Source organism: Oryzias melastigma, linkage group LG18 (assembly GCF_002922805.2).
Source record: "Oryzias melastigma strain HK-1 linkage group LG18, ASM292280v2, whole genome shotgun sequence".
Lineage (NCBI taxonomy): Eukaryota > Metazoa > Chordata > Actinopteri > Beloniformes > Adrianichthyidae > Oryzias > Oryzias melastigma.
In genome coordinates this window covers 17978480-17983882 of record NC_050529.1, presented here as the reverse complement: position 1 = coordinate 17983882, position 5403 = coordinate 17978480, and the positions used below count along the sequence as shown (strand labels likewise).

Below are 5403 nucleotides of genomic sequence, written 5' to 3'. Positions count from 1 at the left end.
GATATTTTTCAAGTTATAATTACATAAAGGTTTCTATTTGTTTTAATACACATTTTTCAATCCCAATTTTGAATGCATCTGTAACTGTTTAACTCATCTTTACTATAACTTGCATTGTGACCCCAAATAATAATGTCACTGAAACTAAACATTTTGGGGACTTTCAAAATAAAACTATTAAAGAAATAAAGCTTTTCCACTTCATTTTTTAGAAAACATAGAGAAACAATTTAACATACTTGTTCATTTCACCTCAGATTGCAGTTTTTCTTTTTATCTTTATTATAAATTTAAGATGCTTTAAAAAGAAACTGAAGTTTAAGAAGAAAATAGAGAACATTTATTTGTTTCTTCTGATTATATCTGAAGAAATAAAAATAAAAACATTTGTCACCTAGACTTCTAAATAATTTGACACTTCATTCTGTAGTTTATTTTTCCTCTTTAGTTTCCCCACCAAAAAAGTTTTCTATTTTTTATCGCCTTCAGTGAACGATACAGAAAATCAATGTTAAAAAAAAATGTGTTTTAATAAACTCTATAATTCGGTTGAGTATTAAAATGCCTAATAAGAAATGAAAACACATATAATTGTGGGAAAGAAATATCAGACATCAAACATAGTCAAATCTTGGATTTGTGTTTACTTTTGTACTTTCTTTTAGGCTGCTCAGATAAGGTGGCCAGCTCCACCATGAGGCAGTGTCTTTACCTTTACCTGCTGGAGGTGGAGCCAGGCTCAACCAATCCACCATTATTGACTGAAAAAGTAAGCATATAGAGAGAAAAATATTTGATTTTAGTTTTATTACTCCTAAAAATAGTTTTCAGAGGGAAAAAGGGTGGTAGCACAAACCTGCAACCTAATTACAGCCTGTGGTGTCTTCCAACTTTTCCCAATGCTTTGGTGCCCTCTAGCGGACAGAAATGGAACCGCACATTGCTCACCTGTTACTAAGAGGATTTTTTTCTCTCTTTTCTTTTTTCTTTCCTTCTTCTTTTTTTTTTTTGGTGATGCAAGCAGCGCGTGGATGCCCAAAAATAACCCTCGCACATAAAAAAAAGAGCTGCCGTGCGTCAAAGTCCAGTTCCGGTGAAAAGGTGGAACAGCCCCGCCATGGTCACATGTTATTATTGTTTCTCACTCATTCATGTGACTAAAATCACTGAAAAAAAAGAACAAAGTGGTCAAAAATGATAATAAATGATGTCACTGCCACAACACACATGCGCAATGAGTGCGGCACTAATTGAAAAGTGAGTTTATTCCATTATAAAATGAATTTTTGGCTTAAAATCCCAAAACATATAGTTTTTTTAGGGATAAAATTGGCACATTTTGTTTAAAAAAATCATTATAATTCCCTGCTCTTTGTTCTTTTCTCAGTAATATAATCAGTGTGTTGCTGTGTGTGAAAATGAAAAGTGGGAGGAGGTGGTGGTGGATGGGGGGGGGGGTGTCTCTGCTGTGACTGTATCACTTCAGATGCTCAGGCAGAATTAAAAACGCGCTCCTCCGCCCTGTCACCGGCGCGCGCATTTCCTTGACAAGCTCCCACAGCATGGTGCGCTGCGGACTCGGAGGCGCAGCATCCATCTCCGCGCGCATCCCCGCGAAACTCTCCCGGACGCCCAATTACTAGACAGCAGACCACGCACAACACCTGTTCCCACCCTGGCAAAGAAGGTAAGTGGCTCCTGAAGCGGAGCTGGCATAGAAATTAAAGAGAGAGAGGGAGAGGAAAAAAAAGAAAAAAGACGCAGCTGGAGTTCCTGGAGAGTTGGCGCATGGCTGCAGGATGCTGCAGAATCCAGTTTCTTTTTTCTTCTTTTAAGGGTCTCTTTCTCTTCTCAAGTTCACAACGCGTTGGCGTTTGTTGTTTAACGTAGTTTCCGGTCACCAGGGGACGTCTTTGGTAAACAATGCAGTTCTGTGCTTCATGCATGTGCAGCAGAAAGAGAACTCCAACCCCCCCTCCCAACCCAACAGTTAATTAGGTTGGCATCAGCTCAATAAATCGACAATCATGGGCTTTGGCAGTCAGGGTAACCTCATTTACAGCACAGCTTGTCAGTAACTACAATATTATTACAGTTTGTGTATGCAGTTTTATGCTTTTATTGTAATTAATGCATTTTTGAAAGTTCATCTAATTAATTAAATCAACCTAAAAAAAATCATATGTTTTATATTTTAAATTGGCTTAATAGAGATGTTCATTTTTTAAGTTTCTTTTTTCTTTTGAAGATAAAGTGTAAATCATCTCTGTTGCATAACTTTTGAACCACCCTGCCTGTGTAGGAGTGGATGTGATGTACCACTTCCTTGCTGTTGTTTTGCTCATTAGTTTCTGCAGGTTTTTACACATTTTTCAAACATTTTTTATTGTTTCTTCGTCTTATTTTACCTCCCAGCGTTTTGAGTCCTCATATTGATTTAGCCTTTTGACTGTATATAGCGTGTGATATGACACGCTCATTTTGAAGGTGGCTTGACCAAATGTGCTTTTTTTTATTTTTGTGCATGCAGAGGAGCTGCTCTTGCCCTGTGTTGTGTAGGAGTGCGAACGCAGAGAGCGCCCAGGCATGACGCTCGAGAGCTGTTGGACAGACTTTAGTCCTTTGCTGAGCAGTCTGTCCTCCGTTTGCAGACATGTTACAGTATAGCCCTGACTCATTTATATGGCAGGCTTTCCCCATCACTTCTTGGATGGAACTGTGTCATCACCCAACAAACTCAAAAAAAAAAAAAGTCAGTTTCGGACCCAACTTTTTAGGATTATGCTTCTAAAATTTTGAAAATCTACAGGTTGTAGTTGTCTCTCTATCCTTGTAGTGGCTTCATCATCTGGATCCAGCTAGAAGATTTTCTGTGGGGAGTCAGGAGGGGGCAAATTAGAGCAGCAGAGCGGAAAATGACAAATGAAAATATCAAAGTCCATATTTTCAAGCACTTCTATGGCTATTTTTAATGTTAAAACAGCAGTTCTATTACACTGTAAAAGTGAAACTTTGAATCAACTTTTAAAATTTTAAGTTTTCATCAAATCAAAATTCTCAAAAAAATATAATTTTTATAAAAAATAATATTTATAAATGTAAAAAAATACAGAACTTTTTTTAATTGATTCGACGTTTCACTTTTTACAGTGTAGCTGCTGTGCTATTGCTAAATCTTTAAGGAGCTTGTTTGATTATTTCTTAGTCTTAGTCAATAGTGACTCTAATATTTGACCAAAAATTGTGTGGGGGACACAAAGCTTTTTTTTTATTTTTATTTTTTTACATAAAATGAATGGTATGTCAAACAGTTTACAGGAAAAAAAAATATATATATATATAAAATAAATGTAATATGGCTCCCCCTCCAGCAGATGGTGCCTTAGGCAGCCGACTAGGTTGCCTATCCCAAGGATTGGCCCTGGCTAGGGTCCAACTGCCCCCCTCTTGCCCCCTGCAGCTCCACCCCTGTCTGAGCTGAGTAACACAAAGCAATGAAAATAATGTTTTTTTTTTACTGTTTTTAACATGTTCCTGTGGCATTTTTGTCATGATGGAGGATGTATATTAAGAAAATTAAGTCAATATGGTTTCACCACTAATGTTAAGTTTGTTAGGGGTTTGGGGGGCTGTAAGCTAGCAGGAGAGGGTAAACAAAGGAATGATGGGAAGTCAGGGGAGGCTTACTCTATGTTAACAGTCCTGCCCACAACTTAAAGGTAAAATTGTCGTGAACTAGTGCTACTCTGTGTCTAAAAAAACAGCATAGTTTTTTTTTATTTGGCCTAAAAATGCTATAATCACAATTAAAAGACCATAATAGACCAAATGGTTATCGAAACATCTCAAACAAAGCAACATTTCAAGTGTTAGTTCTTTTTTATAACAATTTTCTATGATTCCCATTAAATTACTCATAAATTTAAGGTTTTTTAAAGGTGTAAATCAATATTCCATGGAAACCTGTTTCTCCCAGAGACGAGAGGAGAAATCTGGACATCCTTCCTGCTGCAGACACATCAGTAATAATTCAGGCTTCTGTCCTCTTGTGGTCACTCTAACACAACCTGAGGATGAAAGCCATTCTTCATTGTCAGTGGCAGTGTTGTCGTTCTCCTCCCAGGATGTGGAAATCCTTTACAATCGTTACATTTATCTACACTTCAAGAGATTTATTTTTGCTGTTTATTTTGATTTTTGTCATTTTGACCATTTTTGACCATAAAACATTCATATTTAAGCTCACTTCCTGCTTCCTAAAATATATACCTTTTTTCTATTATAAATATTGCTAAAATATCTCACATTATGTAACAATCTTGTATGAAAATAAGACTCAATATGAAGTGTTGCTCATGCGTCATCAATGTGAATCAGACATTTGTCCACAGGTCAGGTAAGATCACAAAACCCAGGAGGAGAGAGGATTGGACTTTAGTTTGAGTTCTGGTGGGAGCAACAGTGGAAATAATTGATTTGATTATTTTTCGTTGGTAGACTGGCTCAAACCCAAAGCTTGTTTTGACAAGTTTTCACCTCCTGATGAAAATTTCTCATTTGGCACAATTCAATTCTCACAAAAACAAGAGGAGAATGACTCACACAAACAAACCGACTTTACGCACATCAGTGGACGTATGTAGACTGGATTTAGAATATCTGGTTCTGAAAGGAAAAAAATGACCTGGTTTGCTCCACCCAAACAAATAAGGTTGTCAAAAACAGGTGTTTTTTTTCCAGTCCATCCATGAACCTGGTAATCAGAAGAACACCCATTAAATGATGCACACAAATGAGCTTTGTCAAAATAAAAACTGCTCTTTTGGCCACTTATATAAGATTTATCATCCTGTTTGCTTTTATAAATTAAATATATTTTGATTTAGTTTAAATATTAACAATCTACGCTGTAAAAAATGTAACATTGGATCAATTAACAAAAGTTGTTACATTTAAAAATATTAGTTTTTATCAAATTGTCTAGTTGAGGAAACCACTTAATGAAAAATGTAATGAAATGAAAACAACATGCAGCCCATGCGCTACACACTCCCACACACAGGGACATACTTACAGCGAGCCTGCATGAAGAAATGTTATCTGCTCTGCATTTTTCGAGATCCGGGCACAAACCAATTTTTTAATTTTATATACTGATTATTATGTTGACGAATTTTTTTTTTTTTTAACCAATTCATGAAGAATCATTACATCCTTGGTGAATATACTAACTAAAAAACACAGTTCAACACGGCTTCACGTTTTAGCAAACCTATAACTCCTAACTCCTTGTATGCAACAAAAACCAGACTAATACCAATAAAATGAACATTATTGTTAATATGATAACTACCAACCTCTATAGCAGCATGTAAAAAAAAACACAGTTCAACACAGCGGCAT

General features: G+C 36.2%; 1 protein-coding gene across 2 annotated transcripts in view; it reads left to right on the top strand.

Moving 5' to 3' along the window:
• Positions 1-998: 998 nt before the first annotated feature.
• Positions 999-5403, top strand: part of si:ch211-168d1.3 (ras and Rab interactor 2) — a 40180-nt gene continuing 35775 nt past the window's right edge. For both annotated transcript variants that reach the window (XM_036216722.1, XM_024288648.2), the window contains exon 1: positions 999-1687. The gene's annotated coding sequence lies outside the window, so the exon portion shown is untranslated. The remainder of the gene's footprint in view (positions 1688-5403) is intronic.